The following is a 23,029-nucleotide window of genomic DNA, read 5'->3' as shown; positions in this document are numbered from 1 at the left end:
AAGGCTCTTCTGGACTTTTTCTTGACAATCCTTTATTCTATGCTGGACTGAGAGCTAGTTATGCTTCTTTTCCATTCACTACTTCATTAAAGTACTAGGTTATGTATCTTTAGACCAGAGGTCCTCAATGCAAATACCCGCGGGCCACGTGCAAATACAAATATTGTACTTGTTCCCGTTTTGTTTTTTTACTTCAAAATAAGATATGTGCAGTGTGCATAGGAATTTGTTCATAGTTTTTTTTTTTAAAAAAAACTATAGTCCGGCCCTCCAACGGTCTGAGGGACAGTGAACTGGCCCCCTGTTTAAAAAGTTTGAGGACCCCTGCTTTAGACCAAGAAAGGAACCCATCTCAAGTACTTGGAAATGCAATGTGCTATTCTCAATTTTGGAAGTCATTGGACGAAGGCATCCTGAGATCCACAAACATCCTGAAGTTGTACATCATCTTGCTCCATGGCATCAAGCAGGACAGTGACTTCAGAACATAATGGCCCAATATCAGAGAGTTCTGTGTTAGCCAATCTATATATATAAAACCCTAATATGCAAATAGACCACATGGCGGAACAACTGAACAACTGAACAACCAGTCACTATGACGTGCGCTGACCACCAGGGGGTATGTGCGAAACATGGTGAGCATTGGCAGCAGGCAGCAGAGTGCAGAGCATGGCGGCATTGGCTGCAGCGGGATGATGGAGAAGGTGAGTGGGGGTGCCAGACCAAGGCAGGGAGCCGGTCACTGTCATCTGGGCGAGCTCTGGTGGTTATTGAAAATTCTTTGATCCCGTGCACTGTGGTCCTGCCAGGCGCTCACACCTGCTGCCGACACCGGAGCCACTGCTTGCACCCACTGCCAGCTCCTGGTGCCAGTCCCAATTGCTCAGTGCTGTCAGTGGGTGCGAGTGGCCACTGCCGTCCCTGATTGCCCCTGAGGGCTTCTCCACCTCCCCTTGCTCCTGAGGGGCTATAGGGTCAGCAGTTGCTCACTCCTGCTGCTGGCACCGGCCCCAATCGCTTCGCACCCTCTATGGGTGCAAGCCAGGACACACTGTCAACACCTGGGAGTGGTGGCAGCAGGAGCAAGTCTGCCAGCGGACAGGGGGCCATGGCGTGAGGAGCCAGGCAGGGGTGCAGAGGATAGGCTGAGACCTGCCCCTGTGCCCACTGCAGCCTCATGGCTCACAGTTCCTTCCTTTTTTTAAAAAAAAGTTTTTAATTAAGTTGTTACATATGTGTTTTTATCTTCCCATTGCCCCCCAACCTCCACCCCCCAACTCATGCCCTCACCCCCCTGTTGTCTGTGTCCATTGATTAGGCTCATATGCATGCATACAAGTCCTTTGGTTGATATCTCTCCCTTATCCCCACCCTCCCCTACCTTCCCTCTGAGGTTTGATGGTTTGAAAAATGCTTCTCTGTCTCTGGATCTGTTTTTGTTCATCAGTTCATGTTGTTCATTATTTTCCATAAATGAGTGAGATCCTGTTATATTTATCTTTCTCTGGCTGCCTTATTTTGCTTAGCATAATGCTCTCCAGTTCCATCCATACTGTTGCAAATGGTAAGAATTCCTTCTTTTTTTAAAATATATTTTATTGATTTTTTACAGAGAGGAAGGGAGAGGGATAGAGAGTTAGAAACATCGATGAGAAACATTGATCAGCTGCTTCCTGCATGCCTCCCACTGGGGATGTGCCCGCAACCAAGGTACATGCCCTTGACCAGAATCGAACCTGGGACCATTCAGTCCCCAGGCAGACGCTCCATCCACTGAGCCAAACCAGCCAGGTCGAATTCCTTCTTTTTTACCACAGCGTAGTATTCCATTGTGTAGTTGTACCACAGTTTTTTAATCCACTCATGTGCTGATGGGCACTTAGGCAGTTTCCAAATCTTAGCTATTGTAAATTGTGCTGCTATGAACATGGGGGTTCATATATCCTTTCTGATTGGTGTTTCTAGTTTCTTGGGATATATTCCTAGAAGTGGGATCACTGGGTCAAATGGGAGTTCCATATTTAGTTTTTTGAGGAAACTCCATACTGTTCTCCACAGTGGCTGCATCAGTCTACATTCCCACCAGCAGTACACGAGGGTTCCTTTTTCTCCACATCCTCGCCAGCACTTGTCATTTGTTAACTTGTTGATGATAGCTGTTCTGATAAGTGTGAGATGGTATTGCATTGTCGAATAGCTGCAGCAATCCTGAGAAAGAAGAACAAAGTAACTGCGATCTCAATACCAGATATGAAGCTGTATTACAAAGCCACTGTTCTCAAAACTGTCCAGTACTGGCACAAGAACAGACATATAGATCATTGGAATAGAATTGAGAACCCAGAAATCAACCCAAACCACTATGTTCAATTAATATTTGACAAAGGAGGCAAGAACATAAAATGGAGTCAAGACATTCTCTTCAATAAATGGTGCTGGGAAAATTGGACAGATACATGCCAAAAAATGAAATTAGACCACCAACTTACACCACACACACACACACACACACACACACACAGAAAAAAACAAACAAACAAAACTTAAAATGGAAAAAGGACTTAAACATCAGACAGGAAACCATAAAAATACTAGAGGAATCCACAAGCAGCAAAATCTCAGACATATGCTGAAGCAATTTCTTCACCAAAATAGCTCCTAGGGCAGGGGTGGGGAACCCCTGGCACGTGTGCCAAAAATGGCACGCCAGTAACTTTTGCTGGCACGGGAAACCCTTTCTTATAATCTTCCATTTACAATTTTTTTCTTAATATCGACTTTTATTTTTCAGATAAATTCAGTGTAGGTGCATCTTAGATAAATAAATAATTTTACATAACAAGTGATCTAAAAGACCATAGACATGGATTGACGAGAGAGGGGAAGAGCAATTTCTATGCCTCTGCCTTAACTCTCCCTGCCTTCCTAGATCCGACCAGTGTTTTGGTTTCATCCACATACGCTTGTGAATCTTTGTTCTCAGTGATGAATTTTGTTAAGTCTCGTAATAGGAGTAGCCTGACGGATGAAAGTAGTAGCTCCTGCATATCTCTGAAGGTCACGAAATATAAACCTGATGTAAAATCTCTGGCATCAGTGATGCAGCAGCCAAAGTTTCACTGTTAATATCAAACAGAGTCATAAAGTTTTCTGTTGCAATATCAGTGTACATGTATACATTAAAAAATAAATGTATTTTTCATCATCATATACTATGTTTTTGTTGCTCAAATGAATTTTATTATTTGTTCAAGGTTCTTCACATACATACACCTTAAGAGATATCAAGTAGGCATAACATGTTCTCAAAAAATTAGGGTTGGCACGCAGAAGAATTTTCAGTCAGAGATTTTGCTTGTTTTGGCACGCACTCACAAAAAGGTTGCCCACCCCTGTCCTAGGGCAATGGAAACTGAAGAGAAAATAAACAAATGGACTACGTCACAATAAAAAGCTTTTGCACAACAAAAGAAACCATCAACAAAACAAGAAAGCCCAGTGCATGGGAAAACATATTTGCCAATGTTATCACCAATAAGGGTTTAATCTCCAACATTTACAGGGAACTCATACAACTTAACAAAAGGAAGTTAAACAACCCAATCAAAAAATGGTCAATGGAACTAAATAAATACTTTTTGAAAGAAGACAGAAGGAAGGCCAAGGGACATATCAATTAGTTTTTAATTTAAAAATCCCCACTTTGCTTATGAATTTAAATAAGCCTGTTTTATTCTTTTTAATATACATTGAATACTGTTTAAGTTTTTTTATACACAGTAGAGGGGCCACTTAAGGCTAAAACATAGGAAAGTTGGAAAAAATTACATGGAAAATAATCTTTAAACTGGGTTGGCTGTTGCCTTTTCCAACTTTATCCTCTGCTTGTAGTGTTCTTCCCTGGGGCAGAAAAATATTCCAGAATGGATCTGAAATGACTTACTTCAGCACTAAGGCCTGTCTCATGTCTTGGGGACACAGTATTTTTCATTTTCAGTTGTGGTGTCATCATACATTTTAGTCTCTTATATAGCTAAAGTTCTTACAAATAATCTGACTATATTTTAATTAATATCTGAGAAAAAGAAATCATGTATATAATAAAGTTGCATGTAAATGCAGTGTAATTTAGTCTTTTTGATTCATCATATTAGGTTTGGTTTAGTGGATTACCTTACCAATTAATATTAACTTTTACACAAATCAGTAATACAAATATATATATATATTTGTAATACAAATATATATATATTTGTAATACAAATATATATATATATATAAACTATATATATATATATATATATATATATATATATATATATATATAGTTTTTTTTTATCTCAGCACAGATTTTTTTAATTTGGCAGTTTTTTCTTTTTTCCTCACTAATCCACCCACTCATGCAGAAGTTTATTATAGCTGTGTGTTTATTACCATTTACATAATAAGCTCACATATCTAAAAATGCCTATATTTTATACTACTCCAATCATTTTAAAATGTAAATGTAATCAAGTTATATTTTGTCACTATATCCTCTTTCTTAAATATTAACTTACTATGCTAGTTAGTAAATCACACATTGGTGAGCTTATTTTTAAGGTCAACATAGTCAACTTTTAAAGTTGTTTTATTTTTGTTTATTTATATTTGATAATGTGTAACTCTTCTCTTTTCTATTGCAAAAGTCATGTTTACATATGATGCAAATGAAAACTTCCAAGGCCACTTTCTTATAAGCTGAAAATAAAATCAACAACTGCTTCTTCAGTGAGTGCTGTTAGCTAGTGTTGTTTTTTTAAAAAAAATGAGATTCTTCCAGGGTGTGAATCTTGATGCTGTAGCTGGTCCCCCTTTTTGCTGTGCCCACTCTTGCTTTACTGTCCTCATTAGTAAAGTGAACTTTCTCTTCTCAATTGTGATGGCAATAAACTATGTCCTATCTTTGTGGGTACCATTACAAATAGTACTGCTCTTAGCAATTCTAAGAACAAACTAAAATGACTTCTTATTTATTTATTTATTTATCAATTTATTTATTTTATTTAGTGAATTTATTGGAATGACAATAATAACATCATATAGGTTTCAGGTATAAATTCTATAATGCATCATCTGTATATTGCATTGTATGTTGACCACCCCAAGTCAAGTCTCCTTTCATCACCATATCCCCATCTTACCCTCTTCTACCTCCCACCACTCCCCTTTTCCTCTTGTAATTACCATACTGTTGTCTGTGTTTATGAAGTTTTTTTTTATTACCCTTTATCTTTTTCACCAGCTCCCCAACTCCCCTCTCCTCTGACAGCTGTCAGTCTGTTTTCTGTATCTACTGATATGAGTCTTTTTCTATTTTGTTCGTTTATTTTGTTCATTAGATTAACATACTTGTATAAGTGAAATCATATGGTACTTGTCTTTCACTGACTGGCTTATTTCACTTCATATAATACTCTTCAAGTCCACCCATGCAGTCACAAAGGGTAAGATTTCCTTCTGTTTTACAACTGAGTAATATGCCATTATATAAATGTACCATAGCTTTTTTATCCACTCATCTACCCATGGACACTTGGGCTGCTTCCAAATTTTGGCTATTGTAAATAAAGCTGCAATGAACATAGGGGTACATACATTTTTTTGAATTAGTGTTTCAGGTTTCTTCAGATATATACACAGAAGTGGAATCACTGGGTATAAGGCAGTTCCATTTTTATTTTTTTTAAGTAATTCCATACTGCTTTTCACAGTGGCTGTGCCAATCTACATTCCCATCAACAGTGCACGAGGGAGGGTTTGTGAGTTCTTTTTAACATATGAGATGCCAAAGAAACTCAAAACACCAATGTTCACTGGCTCATTATTATAATAGCCAAAATATGGAAGCTACCCAAATGTACATCAATAGATGGATGGATTAAAAAAAAATTGGTGCATATGTACAATAGAATATTACTTGGCCATAACAAATAATGAAATATCATTTGCAATAGCTGGATAGACCTAGATGTTATTATATAAGTGAAATAAGACAGGCAGAGAAATACAAATACCATATGATTTCACTTATATGTGAAATCTAAAGAACAAAATAAAGGACCAAACAAATTAGAAATAGTCTTATAAACACAGACAACAGACAAGGTCAGAGAAGAGGGACATTGGAAGATTAAGTTAAAAAAGGTTATGGGATTAAGTACTAATAGGTATTTACAAAATAGGCAAGGGGATATAAGGTAAAGCATAGGTAATATAGTTAACAAAATTCTAGTAACTCTAGTGCCAGGTGGACACTTGACTATGGAAGGAAACACTGAAACCTATATGAATATCTATCTGCTGTGCTATCCACCTGAAACTAAGACAAAAAAGTGTTGAATGCAAACTACAATCAACAAGTAAAAATTTTAAAAAAGGATGCCAAGACCCTATTTAGCAATAATCTCTCTCTATAAAAAGCCAGCAATTGTAATGCCATAACTACCAGAATGACCAGTCGCTATGACGCCCACTGTGGCCAGCGAACCAGCCCAATCAGGGGGTGGGGCCGGCCGGCCAACACTCCCCACGGCCCTTCATCCCCGCTGGCCCTGTCCCGATCCGCCGGCTCTAAAGCCATAAGGGGCAGGGCTGGCCGGCTGACCTCCTGCAGCCCCTCCCTCCAACCAGCCCCACCCCAGTGGGCCTCCACCACCCTGATCGGCCCACAGCCCCTCCCTGAGGCCTGCCCCGCCAATGATTGGCCCCCCCTCACTCGAATCAGGGGCAGGGCTGGCCAGCCAACCACCTATGGCCCCTCCCACAGGCCACTGGCCCTCTATCAGCTCCCCACGACCTGATCTGCCTGTGGCCCCTCCCCCCAGCCAGCTCTGTCTTTGATCGGCACCCCAACCCCACTCGGGGGCTGGGTCTGCTGGCCAATTGCCCATGGCCCCTCCCCCCAGCCTGCCCGACCCTAATTGGGCCCTGATCAGGGTGGGCCGGCCAGCCGGCCAATCTCCCGCCATCTCCTCCTTCCTACAGGCCTGGCCCTAATTGGGGCCAGGCCAGCTGGACCCCACCTATCCACGAATTCGTGCACTGGGCCTCTAGTACTTTCATAAATCTTATTTTTGTGTGTGAGAAAGTTACTTTATCTATGTCAATTATGACTTCTAAAGCAAGCATATTTGGGTTTCCATACATTTTTGGTTTTATTTGGTTTTATACTAAAAAGTCAAATTCAGCAAAACTTTTTACATTCTGAAGACTCTTTTAAAACCTAAGCTTTTCTTTGAGTTGGCCTGTAAGTATTATTAGCTGTCATTTTAGGCATTAAGTAACTAACTTTATTTTTGACTGGACATTCCCCACCTTACCACACCTACTCTCCTTCTATATCAGAATCCCCCTTATACACAATCCCATCTGAGGTAGGTTGATTTCCCTTCCTTCTTTTAGTCCTTAGTTGGACTTATTCTGTACTGTTCCTTTTCCTGGCAGAAAGTGTCACAAATTCCCTATCTCAAGCAGGATCAGCTTTAATTTTAAAGTTTTCTTAGTGCTTTAGAATACTTTCTTTTAATATTCAGGTTCAGTGTGCTTGCTGATCCCTAAATGCCCATCGGAATCACTTTGAGTTCTTTTTCAGAGCATTGCAAGTTGTAGCCTCATCTCCTTCTTTCTCTCCCAGGAGAGGAAGTTGTCAGCTATACCTAAGACCATCCTGCGCCGCCCCCCCCCCCCCCCACCGCCACACACACACATTTGCCCTGATTGCATGTTCAGTAAGTATAGCTGTAGCCTTCAGCATGTTGATGTCAAATGGGAATCTTTCAGAAAATAAAGCTAATGAATTTGCTTGATGTTAGAATGTGAATTGTAAAGAAAAATGAATGATAAAAATCAAGACTATATCCTCTCTGTACACTCAGAAGTATGTGATATATTGTTTGTCAATTATATATCAGCAAACCTGACTTTAAGATACTGTATGTGTAATCTCCAATGTCTTTGTACTATATGTACTGCATTAAAAAACAAAACAAAACAAAACAAAACTCCTCTATTCAAAGGCAGAAAAAACTGATCAGATGATTGTTTTGATAAATTCAAAGAAAAGGATATATATCTCCTTAGTTGGGGGATGTATAATTGGATGAGTTTTTATTCCACACACTGGGATGCCCGGGAGAGGGAGGGGGTTGGGAAAAAAATAATAGTTTTATTTAGAACATATTAAGTTAGGGCTGCCTACTGGCTATTAAGCAGTGATTAAGTGTGGTGATGGATAAATGGGCAAAAGCTTAATTCAGGTTTCATCAGGTGATAAATGTGTTTCAAATTTCTGGGTAGAGATAAGATGAGCAGAAAGGGAAAGAAGAAAATGGGCACAGATGAAGTTTTTGCAGTTTAGTGCTAAGGCAGCATCAGTCACAGCAGCAAAAGTAACTGGAAATCTTCAGTCAAGTTACGGATGAAAATTACTGGTAATAGCGAATGATATATAATGCGCCGATGAAGGTCCAAAATGCCTTTAGATGCACCATGTATTACCATCTCCACATTGTTTACTGAAATGTATTGCTTGATGGTTTGGCACTGATTTAACCAATTATGAAGCTTGCTTTTAGCCACATGATGAGTGGCACATAAAAGACCCTTTATAAACTTGAGCCTTGAATCCCGAGACCAACATGTCTATGGGGTTAACAATCAATCTAAAGATGAAACACAGCCTGGGGACTGGACCTGGAAGTCTCAGAACTCTTTTGATGTTTGCTTGTGCTTTCCTTTTCCTGCTGTAACATGTCCTTATCTTTATTAAAGCCTGGAAAAGCACATCCTATAGAGCAGCGGTTCTCAACCTGTGGGTTGTGACCCCTTTGGGGGTAGAACGACCCTTTCACAGGGGTCGCCTAAGACCATTGGAAAACACATATATAATTACATATTGTTTTTGTGATTAATCACTATGCTTTAATTATGTTCAATTTGTAACAATGAAAATACATCCTGCATATCAGATATTTACATTATGATTCATAACAGTAGCAAAATTACAGTTATGAAGGAGCAATGAAAATAATTTTATGGTTGGGGTCACCACAATATGAGGAACTGTATTAAAGGGTCGCGGCATTTGGAAGGTTGAGAATCACTGCTATAGAGTTTTGTTAAGTGCTTTCAATTATCTAAGTGTGTAATTGATGCAGAGATAAGCCTCATGGGTGTGACGTAGAGCAGGATGTCCCAGGATATGGCAATGGTAGAAGTTTAAGCTAGTTAGGCTGCAGGGCTGGTTAACAATTTTAGTCTGTTCAGAATATAACCTCATAAACCTCTGAAGAATACTGGGGAGAGTTCTTGTTCCTTTAGAGAAAGGATGGACAAGAGTGAGCCAATGTTGTCTTTATATGTCAATATATGGCATAGTCCCTGGCACATAGTAGGCACCTAAAAATATGTTATTGAGATACATGAATGAATAAGGGAATGCAAAGATTAAAAAAGTGATCATATACAGGCTTGTTTTCCTGTAGGCCTAAACTTCAGGAGGTAGGTCAAACAATAGCAAAGTTTGATTCTCCAATTAGAAGCCTGGTGCATGAAATTTGTCCCTGGGTAGGGTCCCTAGGCCTGGCTGGCAATCAGGCCCAATTGGGGCCTTCTGTCTTCTGGCTGGGGCCTTCCTTTATTCCATGCCATCCCCTGGTGGTCAGTGCACATCAAAGTGAGTGATCGGTCTCCTGGTCGAACTCCCAGGAGGGACAATTTGCATATTAGGCTTTTATATATGTATAGATAAGCCTAGCATACTCCTGCTACAGGGCCTGTGCATCTGCTTTTCTCTTTTCAGCACACTCATTCCCACACATCCTCAAAGTTTACTCCCTCACTTCATTCAGAACATTGATCACATCAGCAGACACTTACTGACTTATCACGTTCAAAACAGCTCCCCTCCCACATCACTCGTTATCATTTTTGTTGCTTCCTTATTCTTCACTGAACGTCTTACTGCCTGATTTTATGCAATGTGTCTGATGGTCTGCGTATTTAATGACTGCTGCACCAGAATGTAAGCTACATTTGGTGTTTTTGTGTCTTGCACACTACCCCAATCTTAGTGCCTGGATTAGTGTCTGAAACCTACTAGATACTCAAAAAAAACATTCGTTGAATGGATAACCTCTAATGCCCACATTTTGGGTTTCACTTATATGATTGGACATTAGGTTATTGACCATCTGCTTTATCTAAGACTGAGGTTTCTGGGATACAGAATTTTCAGTTTTAAAACCAGATGACTTGATCACTCTACTGAGCTTCTGCTTTAACTTCTTGTTTGCTCATTCTTTCACTTGTTGTTTCAATATTTATTTTGTGCCTACCATGGTACAGGCACTGGTTTAGGTACTGTGAATACATTTATGAGCAACTCAGACAAAGCATCATCTATCATGTAGCTTATATTCTACAGGAGGGGCATTAGCTTGGACTAATGGCTCATGGGATGCTGACATTTAACATTAGTCACCTTCCATAATGTGACTAATGTTAAACCCCATGGGAAAATGGAATGAGGTATCACTAGCCAACAGATGTTGCTCAGGAGAGATGCAGGCAATGGTTGGGGTTGAGTCTGAGCTGTGAAGAAGGCCCAGTTACCTCTACTCAGAAGAACTCTATTGCCTTGGGTTCTGGCCATTATCTCTATTGTCATTAGCTAAGACATATTAAAAATCACAGATGTTTCAACATACAAGTGTTTTAACTGATTTTTCCTGCTAACATTATGAATAAACATATCTTGATAAAAAGCATCTAAAGAACTATTCTAAGGCAAAGCTAAAGGAAAGGCAAAGTTCTTATTTCCTTCCCACATCAAGCTTTGTGTTTTAGGCATTATGTTGCAATGTCATTTCAGATCAAACTTAACCAGCTTGAGGCTTTCTTTTATGGTCCAGAATTCATCCTTATACAAAATTAGCCCTTTGTTTTGTCTTATCCCTGTATTCTGAGCAAAAGAAGCAAGAAAACAAACAAACAAATTAAAACCAAACAAAAAAACTATGTGCATTTTAGGAGGAGTTTCCTGAAGGTAATTTACCCAAACTAGTGACTCTAATAACTGGAGTTCTATGTGGTATTTCACACTTACTACAATGGGGAGAGTTAACTCCTCATATATATGGATTCAGCCTTGACAAGCTAGTTCCAAAAGCTGTAAAATGCATTTAAATTTTCCCAACTCAGTTCTCACAGATCCTCATATTTCCTCCTTGTCTATGTCTCATTTCTTTCTGCCTTCAGGCTAATAGACCCATGCTAAACTTCTCAATTTTATAAACTATATTCCATGGGCATTTTTAATATATCACTATGCAGCTTCCACTTTTTCTTCCAATGGTTTCTCTCCCGCAATGGGGGTGTGGGTAAAAATGGCACTTGAAGAATATTTGGCTCCAAGCATGGTTTGTTCTACTCTTTCAGCATCCCTGTTAAGCAGTTTAATTATGCAAATGAGCACTCCTTAGCAGAGAAGCTGGGGGAGGTGTGGTAGAGAGAAGAACAGTGCAAAGAGTGCTAGACAGGAATTAGGTCAAGAATATCCAAACTTTCTACATTGGAAAAGCTACCAGGTATTTTTTTCATTCCCATCAAGATGAAAAATAATTTGAAAGTCTGCTCTTTTAACTTCTTTTATAGTTTCCTGCTGTCCTACTTGTTAAAAAAGAAAAGAAGAGAGAGAGAGAGAGAGAGAGAGAGAGAGAGAGAGAGAGAGAGAGAGAGAGGACATTTTTAAATGCTGGGTTTTGTTTGAGCTTTTTAAATGTCTCTGTCTCCTAGAGAACCTCATGGTAAAATAACAATGATGTTTGTTCATGTTAATATTTTAAAGTTTCACATGATAAAAGAATATTCCCTGTTACCTTCTTAGGGTCAATAGATTCTGTCTCAAAGATGAAGTCTAATGGCAGTATTGGTGGAGATAGTGATGGATCCCCTCTAAGTATGTCTAATGCTATAAGGCCTAAGTACCCAACAGTCCTGGGGCAGGGTTGACCACAGTTGCCCAGCTTGCATGTAGGAATGGAGACACATAGAACAAGGGCTAAGGCAGTCAATGTTCGCAAGGCCAGTATTCAGCTGTATCTACACTAATAAAAGAGAAACATGCAAATTGGTGTCACTCCATAAGCCCACCAGGATGGGTATGCAAATTATTTTTACTTTTCTGGAAGGGAGAGGGCCAGTGTATTACTAATTAATACAAGGATGGGTATGAAAATTAACCCAACAAAGATGGCAGAACGAAGACTGAAGATGACTGAAGACTGAAGACTAAAGAAGACTGAAGACTGAAGAGGCTTGGCTTCTCTGCTGCGGCCGGAGCGAAGGCCTGGGTGCCGGCAGCCAGGGGAAGGAAGGCCTATTGTATGAATCTCTTCGTGCAATGGATCTCTAGTAATATTATAAACCTTTGATTTTATTTTAACCTATATTGAATTGTGTATAATGAAAAGTTCTCAAAATTCTTGTAGGATTCAACTAAAACTAAAACACAGCAGGATTATCTCAAAGTTTTAATGCATTTGCAAAGTTATATAACTTCTCAGAGACAATTTTCTCACATATAACTAAAACATTTACAACTTGACAAACCTACTACTTGCCTGGAACTACACAAGTCCCTTTCCTAATGGAATAGGGCACTAGTCAGGGAGAAATGACCAGCACACACATAACTAGCATACATGTAACTATCTAAGTACAAATTATATAAGTGTAATGAAGGAAAAGAATGGTTTTCTAAAAATAACAGGAAGGAGTTAATCTAAATGTGGTAGTCACGTATGGTCTCTTGAGAAAGTAACATTTGAACAGAAACTTGGGAGGTGAGTAGAAGCTAATTAGATGAAGGGAGAAGCTAGGGTAGTTTCAAGTAGAATGAGCAACATAAATAAAATTTCAGAATGGAAATTACAGTGTGTTGGAGGAACCAGAATATTTGGCACTTAGAAGATGGCGTCATGAAATAAGGCTGGAATTAGTTAGAGAAAAGGCCATGTAGGCCCACATAGACTCCCTTAAGAGTTTGGATTTTATAATGTTATGCAGAGGTGTGACAAAATCGAATCAAGTATTTAAAAAGAATATTCTGAGCGGTCAATGGGGAGGAATATGGGGACATATGTAATACTTTCAACAATAAAGTTTTTTTAAATATAAAAAAGATTATTTTGACTTCCATGAGAAAAAGTGATTGGTAAGGGAAAAAGGAGGGAGAGAAGATGCAAGGTTGGAGACTCCTGAAGAAAATTGGACAACCAGTGATGTTACCCTAGACCAGTGGTTGGCAAACTGAGGCCCCTTGAATGTGGCTTTTCCACAAAATACCACATGCGGGTGCTCATGTACAGTGTGATTGAAACTTCGTGGCCACACTCAAAGGGCCAAAGAGCTGCATGTGGCTCACGAGCCGCAGTTTGCCAACCACTGCCCTAGACCAGAGGTCGGCAAACTCATTAGTCAACAGAGCAAAATATTAACAGTACAATGATTGAAATTTCTTTTGAGAGCCAAATTTTTTAAACTTAAACTATATAGGTAGGTACATTGTTATTAACTTAATTAGGGTACTCCTAAGCTGATTGAGGTACATTCGCTGAGGTCGATCCCTTCCAACTCTCCCATCCACACTCGTCTTGTATACTTGTTTTGTCTATCTCCTTTCGTTCATCCTCTCTATATGTCCAACATACCTTTCTCAATCCTACATCTTCTTTCACTCCACAACGTTCACTAAAATTAACTTAATAAATTTTTACTTAAAGTTTTAAGTCTTAGTTAAACTATAGGTACATTGAATAAAACTTGATATCATACTTAATAACGATATTATTTATTGATAAAATTGAATACCTGCAGGATTTGCAGCTGGTTGGAAAAATACAGGTAACTTTATGCTTTAAGTAGGTACTTTTGTCACCTGCGCACGATTTGCGGACGCGACTAGCACTAACCACTGCACAATGAGACTGCTGACTGACTGGCTCACTCCACTCCTGCATGAATCATGCACCTCCCCCGTGCTGAATATCCCTTGGCCTGCCTGCACCGCATCTCCTGTTGCCTGAACGACCAACACCCCCCACTTCTTCTAACGCCACTTCTTCAAAATAGAGTCGCCCAGGCTGAAAACCAACTTCTGCGCATGGGCCACGAAGTTTCAATCGCACTGTACATGCATGCCCACATGTGGTATTTTGTGGAAGAGCCACACTCAAGGGGCCAAAGAGCCACATGTGGCTCGTGAGCCTCCGTTTGCCGACCACTGCCCTAGACTAAGGTGTTGGGAGTGAGAGAAATAGTGGATTTGAGAGTTTTGCCATAATAGCTTGCTGTCAGACTGAATGTGGAAAGTGGGTGTGAATGAGAAAGCAGAGAGCAGAGAGGTGAGTAAAAGGAAATAGTGAGAATTATTTTCAACTTAACCCTCCTAGGGAAGGAATGTTTCTGAATACCATATACATGAGATGCAATTGAAACAAAAAGATTGAAACGTTTTTAAAATTAGCTTAAAACAATTAAATAATGTACAGATGAAGGATTTGGAGCACTAAAGACTGGGCAGCCATTAACATGACAGCAAATTATTGCTTTAAAAATAATGCTTTATCTCTACTTCAGAGATACTAACTTAATTGTGCACGTACAGGTATAAGGAGGCGGGGCTAGGTATGAAGCAGAATTTGCAGAAGATTTTTTTGTTAGGGTTTTTAGCTGGTGATACAGCCTGTGAATGCAGAACTAAAAGAAGAGATAGATAGATAGATAGATGCAGAGAGAAAGCTTATTTTTACTTTTCTGGAAGGGAGAGGGCCAGTGTATTACTAATCAATACAAGGGCAAAGAACAAAAGCTGCTCCCCCTTTTAAAGCCTTGGCTGCTATTGCTAGGTGATAAGGAAGGGAGCAGGATTTTGAGGTTGGAGTTGACCAGACATCAGGGGGTTGTCCTTGAAAAGTTTGCTGGTTCTTCAGGAAACAATTCAGGCAGATGTCCTAGGGAGGTGTCTTATCAGTATTTTTCCCAAGCCTGCAAAACATTCTTAGAGTAAAGGTTTTGAAGAGTTCAAAAGAATCTTGTTTGAAGAGAAAGAAGGTAGGAAACTTTTTATTAACTATCCCAGAGTTGTAAAAAACAACTGGTAGGAGAGGTTTGCAAGAATGTAGCCTTGAGAGTAACTTGTCTTGCAGTTTGAAAGAGGGGCTGCTTGAATCAGAGGAGCTAACAATCTTGAGGTTTAATTTATCAGGTGCTTCTTATAAATTGTGGAAGGCCACAGTGAAGAAAAAGAAAGGCTTTTTTTTTCTATCCTAGTAATTCTGGTCTAGTCTATAGCATAGACTAGAAGTAGGATGCTTTAATTCAGTTTTCTAAGTCCAAAGTGGATCATGTGAACAAAACAATAAATATATAGAATGCATCCTATATAATCCTATATAATAAAGAGGTAATATGAAAATTGACCGCCACATCCTCACACAAGATGGCCACCCCCATGTGGCCACAAGATGGCCAGCAGCGGAGGGCAGTTAGGGGTGACCAGGACAGCAGGGGAGGGCAGTTGGAGGCAACCAGGCCTGCAGGGGAGCAATTAGGCATCAATCAGGCTGGCAGGGGAGTAGCTAGGGGGTGATCAGGCTGTCAGGCAGAAGTGGTTAGAGGCAATCAGGCAGGCAGGCAGGAGAGCAGTTGGGAGCCAGCAGTCCCAGATTGTGAGAGGGATGTCTGACTGCCTGTGAGATCAGGCCTAAACCGGCAGTTGGACATCCCACGAGGGGTCCCAGATTGGAGAAAGTGCAGGCTGGGCTGAGGGACACCCCCAGTGCACCAATTTCGTGCACTGGGCTACTAGTAAGTAATATAATAAGGTAACTAATATATATACTCAGTGGCCAGATTATTATGACCACCTGACGTTTGTAGGCAAATTAGCCATACACTGCATTGTATGGGATATGGAAGCCAAAGGCCTGTTCAAACACTTTTGCTGTCTGCAGTTACCAAGATAAAACATCTCCAATTCGCACAGGAACACAAGGATTGGACAGTCGAGCATTGGAAAAAAGTCATGTGATCCGATGAATCATGTTTCCAGTTACATCATGCAGATGGCAGAGTGAGAATTTGACAGAAACAGCATGAAAGCATGCACCCCACATGCATCAGTACAACTCTTCAAGCTGGTGGGGGCAGTGTTATGGTTTGGGGCATGTTTTCCTGGCATGATTTGGGCCCTTTAATTCATGTGGAACAACGTCTGAATAGCACAACATACCTAAGTATCGTTGCTGATCAAGTTCATCCTATCATGTTGATGGCGTATCCCAATGGAGATGGCTTCTTCCAACAAGACAATGCGCCATGCCATGGTGCTCGTATTGTGCAGGAGTGGTTTTAAGAACGTGAAGGAGACTTTACCTTGCTTAGGTGGCCCCCACAATCACCAGATCTCAATCCAATTGAGCATTTGTGGGACAAAGTTAAAAGAGCCATCAGGCAGCTGGTTCCACAATCATCAAATCTCACAGAACTGGAAAGTGCTATTCATCAGGCATGGTGTCAGATTCCTCGCATCACCTTTCAACACATTGTGGAGTCAATGCCAAGAAGAGTCACCACAGTATTGAAGGCAAAAGGTGTTTCCTGTGCAGCTCACACACAGAAGAGGGACTTCTGGCTCCCCGTGGCTCTCTCTGGGCCTTGGAGCCATGGCAGCTGCCAAGCCACCTCTCTCTGGGCTTCATAGCCACCGCGGCTTTGTTGGGAAGGACGTCTGGAAGGTCGTCCAGAAGACATCTAATTAGCATACTACCCTTTTATTAGTATAGATGACTTCTCATATCTTCTTCGTCCACTACGTGGCGTCCAAGGAGGTTTAGTCCCTGGCAGAGGAATTTGGCCTGAAGTTAATATATATATATTAACTCCACCTGCAACCTGGCCTGGGAACCAGAGAAATAATAGCAACAACAGCAATAATAATAACAGGAAAGAAACACATTCACAAAATAGGATATGCTCATGGAAAAATAACCAATAATAGAGTTGTTTATGGAAAAAAGAAAAGGAGCTGCCAATTTATTTTTTGAAGTTTGTGTTAACTTGATTTCAACAGCCATGAAAAACAGCACAACACATAAGAAAATATAGGCCTACTTTACTTATAAACATAGATTTCAAAAGTCTATATAAAATTGTATGCAAGTATATCTACTGTGAATTTAAAGAAATAAACCATGATCAAATAAGTTTATTCCAGGAATTTAAGAATGGTTCAATAGTGGAAAATTTATCAATGAAATCAATCACATTACTTGACTAAAAGGGATCATTGTATCATTGTCTCAAAAGTTATAGCAAAGTAATTTTATAAATTTCAATAATTATCTATAATTTAAATACCATCAGAAATACTAGGGATAGAATGGAACATTCTTAATTTGAATAAGTTTTTCATACCTCTGATTACCTTCTACACAACCTACTAAGTTTAACTGTTGCCTCAGGTATGGGGCCTTTCTTGCCTTTCTCACTTCTTTTTTTTTCTTACCAGGATAGAGAGAATTTATTTAACTCCAGTACAGGATGGCCAAACTGCCTTCTACAGTGTGAACAGAAAGCCGGCAGAAAAGGGAAGGTTTGTTATAAAATCACTTTAATTCAGTTTTCTCAACATTACAAGCCATAAGGCAGGCAATGGAATGTGCAATGCTCCACATTACAATACTGAGCCTATAATTGCTGACATCAAAATATACATGTGACACCATAAAAAACAGTGCTTGTTGCCCCTCATGTCTTACAACAGGTACAAAAATTATATTTAAACCCTTGTCCCCATGCAAACATGAACACTCAGTAGTCCAGCCCCCAGGAAGAGGGGTCAACCAGCACAAGGTCTGTGCACAGGGAAGCCCCTGGGACCCCTGAGTGCAGGACTACACAAGGTAAAGGAGACAGTTAAGACTCAAGAGCTGTTGTGCCACCTTAATGTGTGCCAGCCTTAAAGGCAGACAAAAAAACAAACAAACAAAAAAAAAAACCTCTGGTCTATAATTTGCAGGGGAAAAAAACCTTGAAAGCTTAAGAGCCCTTGTCCTCCCAGGTGGCTGTTCTCTCACAGGTCGTGGTTGTGCGGGTGGATGAGTGCCTGGATGGCCTCCTGCACTGAACCCATCTAGATCAGCACCATCTTGTAATCCTTCTGGAAGAATGTGAACCCTTAGACAATTCCGCTGTTGCTGGAGAAGAGGATCTTGAGGTTGTCCTCGGATATGGAAGGCGAGATCTTGGAAAGGTGCAGGTTGGTTGAGGGTGGGAAGAAATACTATAAGTTTTTGGTGTCTGGCTTCTTAAAGCCGCACAGAAGTGAGTTCCTATAGTTCTTGGTGAGGTCCTGGTCCCTCTGGCCCTCACGGGGCAGCCGCATGTTCTCATGGTTGGAGAGCATGATGTGCACAGGGTTTCCCTGCAGCTTGTGCTCTTTGAGGGGTTCATTGCCAGCTAGGCCTGGCTTCCCTCCGGCGTCTGCACCAGAACATTCTCCATCTTATTGAACAAAATCTTCACCCACTGCACATAGCCATACACACTGAAAAGAATAAAGAGGCTGTAGGGTGTGACTTCTGGGGGATAAGGTTGCTGACCAGCATAACAGAATTTCCAGCCCCTGACAGGCCTGGGATGGCGATCGGGCCAGCTGCTGCCACTGAAGGTGTGGCCAGAGGGACCAGGGCCCCGTGCACATTGGGAAAAGAAAGGCCTGCAGCATGAGAAATTGCAAAGGTGAGAGGGGAACCAGCTCCTGCCAATGGAAAAACTGACATGATAGCAGGTGCACGGAAGGCCCATGGCCGGAGCCATGGTCTTATCCAGTGAGGCATGGCTGTCACTAGAGGGCAGGGTAGGAGTGGTGTAGACTCGGATCTTGTCATTGTTGTACTTGATTGACATTGAGGCTGGTGAGCAGAGAAAAGTATATATGGAGTGTGTGCAAGCATTGTAGATGTCCTATCTGTCCTGTGACAGCTTAGCCTTCTGGACACTCATGGTTTGGCATACTGCAGCAGTGCCTGGAACTGGTTGTTCTTGGTGAGAGTGATGATTTTCAGAACCATGCCAAACTTGGAGAAGATCTGGTGAAGCACGTCCAGGGTTATTGAGTAGAAGAAGGGCTCCACAATGATCCTGAGCACCATTCTCTGGCCAGCCATCGCCATCCCAGCATCCACAGCCAGGACCGAGGCAGCAAGTGCCAAGTTCCGGACTGATCACAGTTCACCACCTGCAAGGCTGCCTGGGCCTGTACCTGGTTGGGTGAGCTGTGCATCTTCAGCTCCTTGTTGTTGGAGAACTGGATATAGATTGGCTGGCCAAGATGCTTGGGTGTCACCAAGGTGTAGTTCACCATGGTGTTGGCTGCCTCCTCCATGTTTTTCTTAATGAAGACCTGTTTTTCCCTTTCAGCATCAGGAAATGGTGACCTTCCCAAAGGGCAGTCCCAGGGAAATGACCTCGCCCTCGGTGACATCATTGGGAAGCTTCCAGATGCGAATCACTCTGGAAGACAAGCCTGCACTTCTGTTGTCACCTTTGAACTTCTTGTTGTCATTTCCATTTGCTGCAGAGACTGAGTTGCTACTGCTCAGATAAAGGATCCGTCAGTGATGCAGCCAGAGAAGAGCTTATCCAATTTCTGCTTTGTACCAATTGCTTTGTCTGGGACAATGCCATCCATTGCACAAAGAAGAGACTGCAGGGGAGGAAGTGGAGGCCTGTAATAGCCTCTCACTTCTTACACTTCCCACTTTAAATGCAACGGGTTACATGTACTTTCTTTGTGATCTTAAAAACAACTTTACATATTATAATTACTGTACTTACACATTAATTACTAATTATTTGAAGGGTTGTTTTTTCCATTCTTTGGTACAGAAACTGTGTCAATTTTTGGTTTTAAAATTAATTTTGATTTATTTAAATTACATTACCAGAAACCCAGTTCTTTTATTCTTTATTTTTTTAATTTTATTTTTAACTAGAGGCCTGGTGCACAAAAATTTGTGCACTCGGGGGGGAAGGGGTGGGTCCCTCAGCCCGGCCTGTGCCCTCTCGCAGTCTGGGACCCCTCAGGAGATAACAACCTGCTGGCTTAGGCCTGCTCCCGGGTGGCAGAGGGCAGGCCCAATCCCTAGGTGCAGCCCCTGGTCGGGCTCAGAGCAGGGCTGATTGGGGAGTTGGGGTGCCGCCCCTGTCATGCACAGAGCAGGGTGGATCAGGAGGTTGTGATGCCACCCTCAGTCACGCTCAGGGTAGGGCTGATTGGGGGTTAGGGCACCACCTCCTGTCACACTCAAGGCAGGGTGGATCAGGGGGTTGGGGTGCCGCATCCTGTCACACTCAGAGCAGGGCCCTTGGGGGGCGGTTGGGGCATCGCCCCCTATCACCTACAGAGCAGGGCCTATCATGGGGTTAGGGTGCCGCCACTGTCACACTCAGGGCAGGGCCGATGGGGAGGTTATGGCTCTACCCTGTCACACACAGAGCAGGGCCCGTGGGGAGGGGGAGTGCTGCACCCTATCACACACAGAGCAGGGCCGATCAGGGGGTTGGGGCGCTGCACCCTGTCACACACAGAGCCACAGGGCGATCAGGAGGTTGGGGAGCTCCCCCCTATCAGGCACAGAGCAGGGCTGATCAGGGGGTTGGCGCGCCTTCCCCTGTCACGAACAGAGCAGGGCGGATAGGGAGGTTGTGGCCCTGCCCCCTGTCACACACAGAGCCGCAGGGTGATCAGGGGGTTTGGTCTGGTTTTATTTTTTTCTTGTATCTTTTCAATTTTCCCACCACTACTTATTGAATAGACTGTCTTTAACCTATTGTATGTTCTTGCCTTCTATGTCATATATTAATTGAGCATATAAGTATGACTATATTTCTGGGCTCTCTATTCTCGTCCATTGGCCTGTGTGTCTGTTTTTCTGTAGAACCATATTGTTTTGATTATTACAGTGTTGTATTATAGTTTGACTAGGGGCCCAGTGCACAAAATCCGTGCATGGGGGGTGGGTCCCTCAGTCTGACCTGCACCTTCTCCAATCTGGAAGCCCTCAGGAGAGCCCTCTCCAATCCAGGAGTTTCTGTCTGTCTTTGCAATCATAGGAGCGAATTGTCTGAGACCCCAACCAAGTTTGGTTTGGTGCTCACTGAATAATAGAGGCTTTTTTTTTCTTTGCTCCATTGGTGGAGATTTCCTAGAAGTTGTAGGATATCTTTCTTTTAATTTTTTCTCAACACTCTGACTTTACTTATGTCTCTTACCTTTGATTTCCCTCCATCCCCCATCCGCAACAGTAAATTGCTCCACGCTCACTTTGCTCTAGTGTCTAGGATATCCCACAATGTGTCTGCCACCAGAACTATGATTCCCAGAATTCCTGGTGCTCCCCATGCTCTTGGTTTCCTTTTCCAGTCCAGGGGCTGCAGAATTTAAAAGGACTGGCAACTCTAGCTACCTCCAGGCCCAGCTGACAGGACCAGACACTCCAGTGGCATCCCCGGGACACTGGCCACTCTGTGCTGACGCACGCACACATTGGCCACAGGCTCAGAACGGATGGGGTCCCATGGTTGCCCACCACATTGGGGCAGGCATCCCACCTCACCCCCGGCCACTCGGTGCTTGCTCGCATGTGCACTGCCCACAGGCCCGCCATCTTTGTCGGATTAATTTGCATACTCACTCCTGATTGGCTGTGGGCATTGCGGATGGACAGTCAATTTCCATATTTGTCTATTATTAGTATAGATATCAGGTAACATGTTACCTCTAACTTTGTGTGTGTGTGTTTTTTCCTCTCAAGATTTCTGTATTTGAGGTCTTTTGTGGTTCCATATAAATTTTTGGAGTATTCTAGTTCTGTGGAAAATGCCATTGGTATTTTGATAGATAACACATTGAATCTATAGACTGCATTGGATGCTATGGACATTTTAACAATGTTAATCATCTTATTCATACGTGTGTTTTTTCCCCACTTATTTGTGTCTTCTTCAGTTTCTTTCTTTAATGTCATAATTTTCCAAGTACAGGTCTTTTTTTTCCCAAATATATTTTATTGATTTTTTACAGAGAGGAAGGAAGAGGGATAGAGAGTTAGAAACATCGATGAGAGAGAAACATCTATCAGCTGCCTCCTGCACACCCCCTACTGGGGATGTGCCCACAACCAAGGTACATGCCCTTGACCGGAATCGAACCTGGGACCCTTCAGTCTGCAGGCCGACACTCTATCCACTGAGCCAAACCGTGTAGGTCCAAGTACAGGTCTTTTACCTCCTTGATTGAATATCTTCCTAGGGATTTTATTTTGTTTTTCATGTAATTGTAATTGGTATTTTTTTTCTTAAATTTTCTTTCTAAAAGTTCATTACTGCTGTTAAAATGCAATCAATTTTTAAATATTAATTTTGTATCTTGCTACTTTACTAAATTTATTTATTAGTTCTAGTAGTTTTTTAGTGGTATCTTTTTGGAGTTTTCTATTCAGTACCACGTCATCTGAAAATAATGAAGTTTTACTTCTTCCATTCTAATTTAGATGACTTTTATTTATTTCCCTTGCCTGAATGCTATAGCTAGGACTACAGGACTTCCAATATTATGTTGAATAAAAGTGGTGTGTACATCCTTGTTTTGTTCCTGATATTAAGAAAAATGATTTTAGCTTTTCTTCATTGAGTATGATATAATTGTGGGTTTGTCATATATAGCCTTTATTATACAGAGGTGTGTTCCCTCTATTTCCACTTTACTGAGTGTCTTTGTCATAAATGGGAGTTGGATTTTGTTAAATTATTTTGAGAACTTATTGATATGATTATATAATTTTTTAACACATTTTTTTAAATATTTTTATTGATTTTTTACAGAGAGGAAGGGAGAGAGATAGAGAGTCAGAAACATCGA

General features: G+C 41.4%; 1 pseudogene; it reads right to left on the bottom strand.

Moving 5' to 3' along the window:
* Nucleotides 1-395: 395 nt before the first annotated feature.
* On the bottom strand, nt 396-19,798 carry LOC118650495 (annotated as a pseudogene).
* Between the last annotated feature and the right edge of the window lie 3,231 nt (nt 19,799-23,029).

Source organism: Myotis myotis, unplaced genomic scaffold, assembly GCF_014108235.1.
Source record: "Myotis myotis isolate mMyoMyo1 unplaced genomic scaffold, mMyoMyo1.p scaffold_m19_p_3, whole genome shotgun sequence".
Classification (NCBI taxonomy): Eukaryota; Metazoa; Chordata; class Mammalia; order Chiroptera; family Vespertilionidae; genus Myotis; species Myotis myotis.
This window is presented reverse-complemented; position numbering and strand designations above follow the sequence as displayed.